This window comes from Nicotiana attenuata, unplaced genomic scaffold (assembly GCF_001879085.1).
Source record: "Nicotiana attenuata strain UT unplaced genomic scaffold, NIATTr2, whole genome shotgun sequence".
Classification (NCBI taxonomy): Eukaryota; Viridiplantae; Streptophyta; class Magnoliopsida; order Solanales; family Solanaceae; genus Nicotiana; species Nicotiana attenuata.
In genome coordinates this window covers 173,301-187,141 of record NW_017671335.1, presented here as the reverse complement: position 1 = coordinate 187,141, position 13,841 = coordinate 173,301, and the positions used below count along the sequence as shown (strand labels likewise).

Genomic DNA, 13,841 nt, shown 5'->3' with positions numbered 1-13,841 from the left:
AAACAGGTGATGACCCTTTGGGTCGTCACACCCTTGACTTAGTGTCACTTAAAGATATCATTTATTCGAAACTCATAATATTATTAAAACTAGTTCTCAACAACTACTTCATTCCAGGTTTATAATTATTGTTATGTGGCGCCTTTCTGAGATTCCTTGGAAGAGCGGCGTAAGGCTAAGCAACTGATGTCAGTGCAGTTACTGTCCGCCAACTGTCCCCTCCGTACGCTAGACGAGATTGCCGTACGGGAAAACCAATGTTAAGAGCAATTGAGAGAACAGAAATGAGAATTGAGAATTGTTGATACCCAATTTTTCCCTATATATTTGTAATATGCAAAATACTTTCAAAATATCATGCATATGCATATACAAGTATGTCTCAATGCTTTATTATTTCTCCTTAATTTTCTAAACCAATTTATCTCCTTATTTTATTCATAAAAAACCCAATAATAATTTCCAAAATTATTATTTTGGTGATTCATTTATTGGATTCTCATATTTATACCAAAATATAGCTAAAATAATTTTTGTACATTTTTTACAAATTTATTTAGTATTTTTTTAAGGCTAATTGCATATAATTGCAATATTAGCCTCTTTTAGATTTAATTGCGTTTATATCTATAAAAATTAAGTCCAGTATTTTTAAACTGATAATTATGTGTTACAAATCATTTTAGTACTCTTAATTTGTTTCCAGGAATTAATTTACTATGTTTTATAAAATGAAAGGGGAAAATTGGCTATTTAAAATCTAGCCCAATTACATTTCAATGATAGCCTAAATTGAACCCCAATTACCCCGACCCAATTGCAATTTGAACCGACCCAAACCCTATTCTATTAACCCGCCTCACTTACCCGTTCAATCCAGGCCGTTGATCAAAATGATCAACGGCCACCATTACTCCTTTCCTAATTAAACCCAAAGACCCCCCCCCCCAAACCCTTTTCATTCTCCACATTCCGCCGCCCCTGAATTCCCCTCGTCTATCAAATCCTCTCTACACCACCCTCAAACCCTAGCCACCGCCACCCCACTCCGCTCTAACCTATGGCCTTCCAAGGTCATCGGAGACTTACACCGGGCCTTCCATGGATCCTTTGTGTTTATTCTAATGATTTCAAGGCCAGACCATGAAGAACTCTGGTCCATCCTTTGGTCGATTTTAGTTCAAGGCTGTTCTCCGGTCATCTCTAGCGTTTCTCCGGCCAGCTATGACTCTTCGAGTCAGATTTTTGACTCTCTTGGTTAGATTGATAGCTTTCAAGGCCTTCCCGTTGTTTTTGGGTTCTTCTGAAACTCTAAGCTCTAAGGTTCTTTCAATTTCCTTTAGATCTGCTTCAGGTCTATGTTTGCTTTGAACTTCTAAACGTTCTTCTCGAAGTTTCTTTTACGACTCTGCTTCCAAAACTCTTTATCTTTTAGGGTTTTTTCTTGTTAAGTTATTTCGAAACTTTCTCTGATTTTTTTTTACATGTTCTGCTATGTTTGCTCGTATTTTTCCCCTCTCTGAGTTTGCATGATAAAAAACCCTAATGTCTCCTGAGTTTTCCTAGTCCATTTGTATTTATTTGTTTGATTTACTTGTTTATTGTCTCCAGGCTCGATTGGTGTTGAAAACCCTAATTTTTTGGGTTTATTCGAGTTCTTGGGACTAATTATTTGTTTGATTTACTTGTTCATCATCTCTAGACTCGATTGGTTTCAAAACCCTAATTTTCTTGGGGACTATTCGAGTTTCTGAAAATGCTAGTGCAATTCATCTATTTGAAGTTGCTCAACTTGATTTGAAATCCTTTTGTTTCAGCATCTGTTTCTTTATGTGATTCTGGTTTCTTGCTATCATTAAAGCTCGATTATACTTTTTCAGAAGGGTCTTTTACTTGACCATTTGCATGCTTCTGATACTCTCTCTTTTCTCTACTACTAAGACAATAAAATTGACCTATGTGACTACCATGTTTCGATGGTTCGCTGTCTACTGACTTTGTGATTGTTATTGCATGTTGTTTCTCTTTGCCATAGTTTGGCCTCGCATGCCTAATGTTTATGCACTCTATTTATATGCTGAATTCCCCTCTTGAATAATCTTCAATTTTGGACTAATTTCAAACCTTTCTTTGTGGAATTCTGATTGCAATCGTATGTTAAGTAATTGATTCTTTTCCTTGTTTCGCATTACTGAATCCCTTCCCAAAATTTGTACATTCTTGTACTTAGACTTAATTACTTACTCGATGGTTTTACTACTTCTTTTATGGCAATAATCAGTATGCCTATAAATTGATTTCTTTCCTTATTTTTGAGTCTGTCACTGCCCGTTAAGAAGGTTATCCCTTAATTAAGGGCAATCATGTGTGTAATTGATTCTGAATAGTGATTGTTTCCATGTTTGTGGCTTATTACCTCTCTTTTACTCGTTTTCAAAAAGCTATAAATACCTTGTACTTCTCTTCTTTCAAACAAGACGAACACTTTAGTTCTGAACACACACTTACACTCAAAAAACTCTCTTGCTTTACTGCTACTTGTGCTACTGCCTGTTTAGCCGGCTGAAAGCCAAGGCTAGACTTCGAAGTCCTGCTTACTTTTCTTTACTGCACTTTGCTTCTCTGACTGGTATGTTCTAAGTTTTCGGCATCAACAACAACATGTTTCTTTCCTGTTTCTGTCATTCTTGTTTGTCTCATGTTTATATTTAACTAATTTCCATTATTAAGCATGCTGCATTCTGCCTTTTCTGTTCTGAATTAATGGTTTGTTCTTACTTAACATAGCTTGTGCACCTTAAATCCCCACCCCCAATATGTTTGATAACTGTGAGCACGTGATTTTTGCCCTATATGAATTATTCCCATAAATTCAAAATAAAATTACTTCTTTTCATTATTTGCAATTTTATGGATTTTTGTGGCATGTTTTGTTAATTGTTTGCATTTGTCTGTGCACGTTTATCATTGTTTAAGTCATGAAAAATACAAAAATACTTCGCATTTGCATGTAGGGTTAATGTCACATTTTAGGATTAATTAGTACTCAATACTACAAAAATAATAAAGAAAATAACAAAAATGGTTCTTCTGCATTTATAATTGTAATTTGTCTTAGGTTGCATTTAAATTAGGAATTAGTGTAGTTGGAAATCGAGTAATATAATTCAAGAAGTCGATTTGGATTTTTGTTTGTTGCTTTGGCATTTAATAAAAATCAGAAATAATAAATACAAAATAAAAAAAGGGGGTGAAAAGAAAAGAAATTAATTGGAAAATTAAAGGAAAGAATGGTCTTAGTAGATGCCCAAATTTGGGCCAAATTGGCTTCACCCAAGCAAAATCCAATACAAAAATCACTCCAAAGACCGGCCCAATACAGTCCCTAACCCGGTCCGACCCTCCCCTCACCAAAACGACGTCGTTTCGGCCTATTAAATCTGGACCGTCGAGGTTCTTCAGATCAACGGTGGAGAACTATGGTTCTCCACGTATAAATATGTCCGAACAACCCCTCCCCCCCTCAGAACCCCCCCTACCCTCACCGTCTCTCAAACCCTGATCATGTACCACCACCGTCGCCCACCGTAACACCACCGTCTACCATCGTCCCTCCGCCGTCCGCCGCCGGCCGAAAATCGCTCACGGCGGCGGTCAAGCTCCAAACCCACCCAAATTTTCACCATCGACTCCTCTCCCCCTCCACTTTCCAATGCCCACAATATGTTCCCTCGAATGTTAGCCAATTTGCTCGAATATTCGAAAGCAGTGACGCCGCCTCCGCAGCCCACGGCGGCGCCACCACCAAACGACTCCATTTTTACACCATATCTTCTCCCCAAGATCCTCTTTCCAAACCCCTGACCAACTTCATTCGAATCCTCTTGCATGTTCTCGAATTTCAAATCAAAATCAGGCCTAAATCCCTAAAATACTCCAAATAACATCAAATCGACATCATATGATCCCCTCCCCCCCTCATGAAGAATTCACTGTCAGTGATGTTCGAATATTACTGGAGTTGCTCGAATGTTAAATCTAAGAGGCGGCAGAACCCTAGGACCCCATAAGTGAGTTTTTTCTTGTTCTTCTTCGTTAGTTTCCTCTCCATGACTGATATTTCTTCTTGATTAATCAATTTAGGGTTTGATTTTATTTCTTCTCATTTTTTTTATCAATTCGTTCGATCCAGTGTTCGAGTAGGTTAACCTGTTTCTTATTTGTTTATTCTTCATTGTCATTTAATCAATAGTGAGAATTGGTTCGTTTGTCGATTTAGTTGTGATTGAGTTCTTTAGAATTAGGGTTGATCATGATTAGGGCTTAGTTTAAGTTTGGAATTGCTTAAATTTTCTTCAGGCTTCATGTATGTTAAGTTTGTTCTACTAGTTTATTGTGTGTTTTGAATCTGTTTTTCTTACAGTATTGATAGTCTTTAATCAATCCTATTTGGGCACTATTTGACTTTGGTTTGTTTAAGCTAGTAATCCTGTATTGATGTTATTAGTAGTTTAGTACTCAGTAATTGTTCTTTAGTCAGTGTTGGTTTTCAAATAATCCTTAAGCTTAGGTTAGATTGATTTGGTTATAGCCGATAATGGTGATTTGGTGAATTGAGACCTGGATCGAAGGATTAATAATTGCAAAATAGATTCAGGGGTTTTTGTTTGGGTTTGGGTAGTAATTTCAGGGGGTGCTAAGGGTAGTTTAAGCATGGGAAAAGGGTAGTTTAATCAAATTTGGTAATTGTTGAAGTAAAGTAAGGGTAGAATAGGAATTGTAATGGGTATAGAACCTTCTAGGATGGACTATAGTGCAGATTTCAGTAAACTTAGGGTAGTTACTTGTGTAACAAGTCAGAAAATAAAGGGTAAAAAATAGAATTAAAATAGGGACTAATGGGTAAAGGGAAAATCTGAAATTGGACCCTAAGTTCACCTATAAATAGGCATTCATTTGCCTTGATTCACAAGTTTTTGGAACCTCTAAAATTCCCCAAAAATAACATTCTTCCAGTTTTATTAGCAGAAATTCGAATCCAAACCCCTTTAGATCTTAGCTTTTCTTCGAAAATTCAAGAAAAAAAAGAATAGACAAATCCAAAAGAGGCTGCTACTGTTCCATCGGATTTCAGCTCTGAAATTTGAAAGATTCTCATCTCTGAATCAATTTTTGGTTTTCACCTTCTGTCTTGGTTTTGAAAGGGCTTGAAAGCTAGTCAATGTTGTCAGATTTGAGTGTTCTGGTTGTTAATAATTGGGTATCAGTGTTCAGATTTAATTTCTCTGGGTTTTGAACTGTTGAGTCTGCTGTTCCATTGAATTTTGGAGTTAGTTTCTGTGGTTTCCTCGTTGGATCTGTGGCTGTCTGTTGCTGGGATTCACTGAACTGCTGCTGACATTCCTCTTTTCTCTATTATTTTACACTTCCAGGTACACATTTGAACCATGTATTGATGTAGCTTTGACGATGAGATGCTGAAATGAAATACATCATACATTGGCCTCCTGAAATCCATGTGTTCTAGCTGCCATAATGAAATAGATAATAGATGATCTGTATTTGTCTAGGTCTTCTTTTGATTTGCATTGACATTGTATAACTGGACTGAAACTGGCTGTATTGGACATATATTAGATGGGTGAGCTACGGGCTTGTGCTTGCTTGTTAGAACTGTTAGTAGTGTGTTTGTGTCTGGTATAATAATATTGGGTGTTAGTTAATTCATAAGGTTAAAAATGACGCGAATTAGGACTGGTTTCCTGGAAATGTTGTTTGGATAATCGTTGTTATTTGTAGGTTAGTTGGTTTAATTTTAAATATACATTACTCAGAAATCCAGGCTGAATCACTGTCTATTAATTGAAGTTTAAGACTGGCATATATAATCCTATAAGCATGAAGTTCAATTGATTCTTTGGTTGTAGTCTATTCACGTTTGATTGACATTGCAATGTGCAGAGGTACATTTAAAAGGAACGAGTTAACACGATAAGATAGGCTGCAAACATTGTTCGAAATAGCCATTGCCGTTTATACCAGATGTCAACGCATAATTGAATTTGTTCAAGATAGATCAACTAAAGTTTGCAGGCTTTGATTTTGTATTTGGCCTAAAAATGTTAGCCCGCCTCAAATTAAAAGTGACACTGGGCTTTTGGGTGTCTCAATGGTCTAAGCGGCCCAGCCCCTTAAAAAATGAAACCTGGACTGCTCTGGAACGCCAGATATGGAGCGTCCTCATCTGTTCAGTTGCTAGGCCCAATTGTTGGAGATTGAATTATGGAATCTTGGACCATTCACATCTGCTAGTTAATTAGGGTTCTTCTTTTAGAGACAACTTAAGCAGAAAAGTGTAGTTTGCTTTTAGGTTGGCCTTTGATAATAAAATGAGATGAGCCTCGCTAAATAAAACACATAAATCGCGGGGCCCTCAAGAAATGTTACATAAAAATACTTAGAATTCGGGCAGACCGTTTAGCGAATTTCACGGTCTTCCCCAAAGATAATAAATGCGTAGTTGCTTTAGGCGCGTATTTTAATAATATTACCTTCCTAAATGTGGGTGCACATTTATGTGACCAAGTCCAAATCTCAACGAAGTTGAAATGTGTTGACAATCATGGGTGCACTGGTGCGACGTGGTTCGAGACGCATTTTTACGACGTTGCAATTCTTATTAAAAATAACAATAAAAGTGGTTTACTACTAAAAGGCATATAGGTTAGAATATGTTTTAAAATCAGATAAAAGCAAATACAACAGTAGAGCGACCGTGCTAGAACCACGGAATCCGGGAATGCCTAATACCTTCTCCCGGGTTAACAGAATTCCTTACTCGGAGTTCTGGTTCGCGGACTGTTAACAGAGTCATAATTTCCTCGGATCGGGATTCAAACGGTGACTTGGGACACCATAAATCTCCCAAGTGGCGACTCTGAATATTAATAACAAATCCCGTTCCGACTGTCCTTTAATTGGGAAAACTCCTTTGCACCCTCACCGGTGTAGCAAAAAAAGGAGGTGTGACAGTCCTCGGGGGTCTGTATGCTCCTAGACTCATCCGAGGTTGGGTGTGCGAGGGTCGGCGCCTCGTGGTAAACCGCGAACATTTCTTTCGCCACCTGCTGTTCTCCATATATGGTTGTTATGCCATCCTTTGTGGGAAAGTTTATCATCTGGTGCAGAGTTGATGGTATTGACCATATGTTGTGTATCCATGGCCTGCCGAGCAATGCATTGTACCTCATGTCGCCAGAGATGACTTGGAACTCGGTGTTCTTAACCGTGCCGGACGTGTCGACCGGGAGGGTGATTTCTCCTTTTGTTACCTCACCGGTCATGTTGAAGCCGTGGAGGACCCGGGAGGTCGGTATGATCCGATCGAGCAGCCCAAGCTGTTCTACTACCTTTGACCTGATTATGTTGGCCGAGCTGCCTGGATCCACGAGCACATGTTTAACTCGAATGTTGCTTAAAAGAAATGAGATTACCAGCGCGTCGTTGTGTGGTTCTGCCAAGGTCTCGAGATCTTCTTCACTGAATGCGAGGGTGTCTTTGGCCACGCGGTCTCGCATCGGCCTTTCTTCTGCGGTGGATATTTTTGTTCGCTTGATCATGGGCCCTTGGGGAATGTCGGTCCCTCCAGTAATCGTATGAACGATATGCCGAGGAATCTTTTTTTTTGCCCAGGTTGGATTTTGCCGAGTTTCCTGCGGAACTTTTCGGCGCACTTTCTGGTGAATCCGAGGAGCGAAGTCAATGCATTGGACGTCGTGTGAGGTCGTATCCTTGGAGGTCGGCTCCGGTGTGTTCATAGGGTCCTGTGGTTGTATACCGGCACCCAGAACAGCCATACCATTCCCTCCGTGGTTCTCGAGATTGTCATTTTTGACTCTATTTACTGAGCTAGGCATTTGAACCTGAAATTGAAGATCTTGGACAAGAAAAGGTGTAAAAGATAACTTGCGTTGTGTAATGGGACCAGCAAAAAAATAATCATTATTATTTTTAGCCCCACGGTGGGCGCCAAACTGTTTACCGTGAAAATGGTAATTACAATTAAATTTGATTATGGGACTCTAAAAATACGTGATCTATTTTTATGTCGGTTGTTAAGTAGTCGATGCTATGTAGGTGAAACTTAGAAGCGAAATAAGAGTTAAGGATAAAATGATAGTCAAACCGATAGGTAGACAATCGGGGCCTCGAGCTCGCCGATCCGGGGCATCGAGGTCGATTCTGGGGCTCGACCGTGAGCTATCGAAGGTGATCAAAGTATGACTTACAGTTATAAAATCAAAGAAGGCTCTTTATGGCCAATGATAAGCAATAAATGATGAACACTAATGAAGATAATAAATAAAAGCAAATATATCAAGAGAATATGTAAGAGAACAGAGAGAATGTTATTTTTATATTTCTTGTGGAGCAGCTGAAGCAACAGGTCCCCTACAAAATGGCAAGGAATCCCTTTATATAGGAGGGAAATCCCCACATAATACAAAATACATTAATTACATAGATATAGGGATGGGACGGCTGAATGACGCCCTGATTTGGGTTCAGAGTAGCCCGCTAGACCGTGTCAGCCCTAGCCGCATGCCTTGGGAACTCCCCATTTTTCCGATATAGCCGTTGGTCTGCATCGCTCCGAGGTCGAGCATTGACAACCCTCAAAGGTGAACCTCGACCCCAGTCTCGAGCCTTGGGAAGTATGCTCGCGGGGCATCATAATGACGGGGAAATTGGAACCCTGATTTTACCGTGCACAATTACATCACAAATCAACATCACAACTAAATTATTCAACCTACTCAAGTTACAGTCACTTCAATCGCAACCTTGTTTAAATAATTAAGTGCAACACATGAAGTACCAACCTAAGACAGTAGATCTCACAAAAATTATTAAATTTTCAATGAGTTAATACCTGGAATGAGTTGGCCTTCTTTGTTGGTAATAGTAGATGGACGACGGATTGGTTGCAATGTTGTTTGCTGAGCAGATGAAGCTTCTCCCAATGAATTATCACCCAATGCCGCTAGAATAATGTTAGCATCAATATCAATTCCTGAACGCTGAAGTCGTGCAAGGACATCTGCAACAACTTCTTGACGGATTGATGCCTTTTGTACCTCAATTTTTTCTCCATTCTTTGTATCTTCTCCTCCAATTTTTGTATAGAATTTGAAGTATTTGAAGAGGGTTCAAAACATCCTACTTTACCTCTCAAGAAGTTCTTGTATCTCCCCGTCCATGCAATCTTAGACGTCCAGGATGTTCAGGCCCCATGACAAATGCAAATGCCTCTATGGACTCATTGCCATTTTCATTTTGTTGTGCTTCAATTTCCTCCATTTCAGCCTACAAAGCAAATTCAAAAAAATATAATTCAAGTAAATAAAAAGTAAACAAATAGAAAAAAATAATTGATATCAATATAACATTAGTTAAATATAATTCGTATAATTTTACTAGTTGTATCTTCATCCGGGGGCTTGTATTATCGACCAGCTTTTCTTTTTCTTGAAGGTACAAAGACTTCCTTTGCTGATAAAGGATCCGAAGTTTCCTTGTCATTTTGCTAGCTACATGATAGTGAATTAGCATTCCTACTAATATGCCATGAACAAAATAAAAGCTAAAACTGATTTTTTTCCCATGATTTGCTAATTACACACCAACTTAGAGCGAACTAAAGCAAAACTTCTTTTTTCAGCAGTGTAAGGATTTTTTAACTTTTTCCGATTCACAATGTTAGTTTTAGACATTCTCTGCAAACAGAAAAAAACATCGAACAACAACTTACAAGTAGGACTTGAGAATTATATATTAAACACAATATAAGGGAAATGGAAGAGCATTGAAAGAAAGAAAAAACAACAACAACGAGGAGATGGATTGTTGTCGCTTGCAAAGAAAAATAGTAGCAGCAGCTCAACATGAAGATCACAGTAGAAACCCTAACAAAGACTAAAACTAAGACTCTGCAAGGGCCTCATTCCAAGGACAACTTTCTGTCATAAGCAAGTTTTCACATAAGATTGAATACTTATTTTTGTTCCTTTGGGTTAAAACTTTGGACTATATACTGAGATTTCACATGAAAGTTTAGCAATTAATCTCTTCAAATAAAAGGGAGTTGCGGTTTGTACTATATACTGAGATTTCCTTTTCATGACAATTTTGGTTCATTACTAGTCATATACTAGATTGTTTCTAGCAAATTAAAGACATCAATAATCTGGCATGTTGGGAAAGTAGACGTAAATGGAGTTTTTAAACTGAAGATTCAAGTAACAGAAAGGGACTGCATAATCAAGGGACGACGATACATTATTTGCCTCAAATCAGTATGTTCCTCTCACATTATTTAGACAATGCATATTACATAGTTCTAATTTCACTCAAGTACTAATACTATCGGACTAAAGTAGCATCCCTGAAGAAGACAACTAGAAAGCCATTGAAAACATTTACACTAGCATCCCTAAAGCAGAGAAAGAAGGGAAAGACACCAGCAATGGCTAAGGAGAAGGAGAAAACCAGAAAGAAGAAGAAGAACTTTAAGAAGAAGTTCAAGAAGATGAAGAAGAACAAGTAAAAAGTCACATACCTGGAATTTTTCAGAGTTCCAATACCTAAGAAGTTCCTTAAACTAAGAAACTGGAACATCTTCAGGGATATGTTGCATTCGAGTTTCATCATTAGGATAGGCGTCAAAGTGATCTTTTTTCAATCTACTCTTGTGCTTTCTCCAGGCAGCTTGAACAGATTCCAAAATATATTTTTTTTCCAGCTTTGGGAATATCATATTTATCCTATAATTGTTAAAAATGGGTTGAAACCATCACTTGAAAGACCCAATCTAACATTGCGAGGGTCGCTAGAGAATTCAAGGTGCAAGGAGTCAAATTCCTTCCAAGCATCACCATCACCAGGATGTCTTATATCTCTATCATTCGGTCGTTCAGTGGCATGCCATCTCGTAGCTACAGCTATTTCGGGACACATGAATATCCTCTGAAGCTGAGGCTTCAATGGAAAGTACCCTAAAACCTTTGCAGGGGTTTTGGTCTTTTTATTAGTCAAGACATTAACAACATTCTTCCATCTAGAAGACCCACAAACAGAACAGTTATCTGCATTTACATTGTCATTCCAAAATAGCATGCAATCATTAGGACATGCATGTATTTTTTCATAATGAAGACCCAAATCTTTTATCATGCTTGTTGCCTTGTAGAAAGACTCGGGTAGCTGAGCAACTGAAAATGCCTCTTTTAACAACTCCAACAAGTCTGTGAATGCCACATTACTCATCCCATGAATGCATTTAAACAAGAACAACTGAATCGTAAAACCTAATTTGGAGACATTCTCACACCCTGGATATAATTCTTCTTTCCCTTCTTCTACTAATTTAAAGAATCTTTTTGCATCTTCCGATGGTCCATACCTCACTCCTTTATGTCCCGAATCATCCTCGACATTTCGAAATATATCATGAAGTAATCCATCAATATCGTCATACATTTCAGAACCATCATCATTACTACTTGGGCATGGAGTCTTTCTCGAGGAAAATCCTTCCCAATGGAAAACCCATTTATTATATCCATGAACAAAACCATTAACAAAACCATTAACAATCAAGTAGTCTTCCACCATATTCCTATGATGCCAAAAACAATTAGCGCACTCTTTACAAAGGCATAATATTTGATTTCCTTGGGAAGCTCGTTCAAATGCTTTATCAAGAAATTTATTCACTCCTTGTATGTACTCATCAGTTGACCTTCGAAGGCCCATCCACCTTTTATCTCCGTTATACATTAAATTACTTTTATCCTATATGACACTAAAACAAATAGTATAAAATTGGTTTACATACTCTTAATAAAAAAATTCATGTTACAGAGCTGCAATGAAAGTTAAAGACTCTGGTTTCTTTTCCAGAAACTCATCATTTAGATCATCTCATCAAATTCCTTTGTACCCTAGTATAAGCAAGTGTACTTTATATGGAAGAAAATCAGAAACAGTTGCATGTGACATTGAGGGCACACTTCTTAGATCTGAATCTTTTTTTCCCATATTTCATGTTAGTTGCTTTTGAAGGTGGTAGCATTTTCAGAGCCTTATTCTTACTTTTGTCAAGTCCCCTTTTATTGGTTCTTGATTACGAACTTAAACTAAGAGTTATGATCTTTATTACATTCTGTGAGGTAAGATTAAAGGACATGGACAGTGTTGGAAGAGCTGTTTTGCCTAGTTTTATCTTGAAAATTTAAATGTTCATAGTTATGAGGTGTTAAAATCAGCAGGGTGTAGGGTGGTTTTCACTAGTGTGCCTAGAGTTATGGTGGAAGGTTTTCTTAAGGAGTATTTGAGTGTTGATTGTGTTAAAGGAACTGAGTTGCATACTGTTGGGATCTATTTTATTGGATTAGTATCAAGTTCAGGGATATCAGAACAAGAAGTTTGACTGTGTAATGATTTACGGTTTCAAGGCAGACGACTGTGTACTTTTAGTCGATTCATTAAGCAAAAAATGGTGATTTAAGTCAACAGCATTTTATTACCCACTGTACTCTACTTTATATCAACATTTTTTTTCCTTTTTAGTGTGTCTAAAATACATCTTTCTATTGAACAGGAAGCTTACGTGGTAAACAAGTAGGACGAAAAAAGTAGTAGTTCAGTATTGGCAAGGGAGAAACATCCAAAGCCACTAGTATTTCATGATGGAAGGCTAGCTTTTCTACCTACACCTCTTGCAACATTAGCCATGTTCATTTGGCTTCCAATTGGAATACTATTAGCAGTATTCAGTGAAGGTAATGTTCGAAGGTTTTAATATATGGACTTGTCTGCATTTTTTTGTACATGGACAATTAGCTATGTAAGGAAAGTCATTGTCACGTCTTAAAAGTAATTTTTCTTACTCTCTGTTATTTGTATTATCTTACAGGTGACTTAGTTGTTTGTCCAGAAGGAACCACATGCAGGGAGCCATATCTTTTAAGGTTCAGCTCCTTGTTTGCAGAATTAGCTGATGAGATTGTACCTCTGTAGCTATGAACACAAATGTGACCATGTTTTATGGGACTACTGCTAGTGGACTCAAGTGTTTGGACCCTATTTTCTTCTTGATGAATCCAAGACCTTCTTACACTGTTGAGATCCTTGGAAAAGTGCCCAAAGATTTGACTTGTGCTGGTGGAAAGTCTAGCTATGAGGTGGCTAATTACATACAGAGACAACTAGTTGCGGCATTGGGATTTGAGTGCACTAAGAGTGTCTTCACACTGATGAACAGGTTTGTAGAGTGGAAGTTCATGGAAATTAGGCAAATGCAATAGGGCAGACAGTAACAACACATAAAACTAACAGATAAAATATGATCAATAACACGAAGAGTCAAGTAGCAAAAAATAATAAGAAAACCCTTAATGTAACACCTCAAAAATTCCAACTGAAAATACCTCAAAAAACCCTAAACAAAGTTTAACTTGTTTTTCAAACTAACTAGATAATTACAGTTTTACAAACTAGAAATCAAAAATTTTTCGGGTTTAGATGAAATCAAAAACTAGAAATCATATAATACAAACAAAGAACGGAGTAAATTAATGGGTTTAGATGAAATCTTACCAGAGAAAGAAAGCAGAAGAAGCGGCGAAGCAATTATCCGGCGAAACAATAGCGAAAGTGAACAACCACGAACACGGAAAAATACCCATAATCTACATATGAGATTCCCTTATATTAGCCGAAATAGTTGTCCTTCGTCGGAATTCCTTCGTCAGAGTAAGTAAAATAGTTGGTCGATGGCG

General features: G+C 37.7%; 1 pseudogene; it reads left to right on the top strand.

Moving 5' to 3' along the window:
* Positions 1-11,914: 11,914 nt before the first annotated feature.
* On the top strand, positions 11,915-13,367 carry LOC109207636 (annotated as a pseudogene).
* Positions 13,368-13,841: the final 474 nt, after the last annotated feature.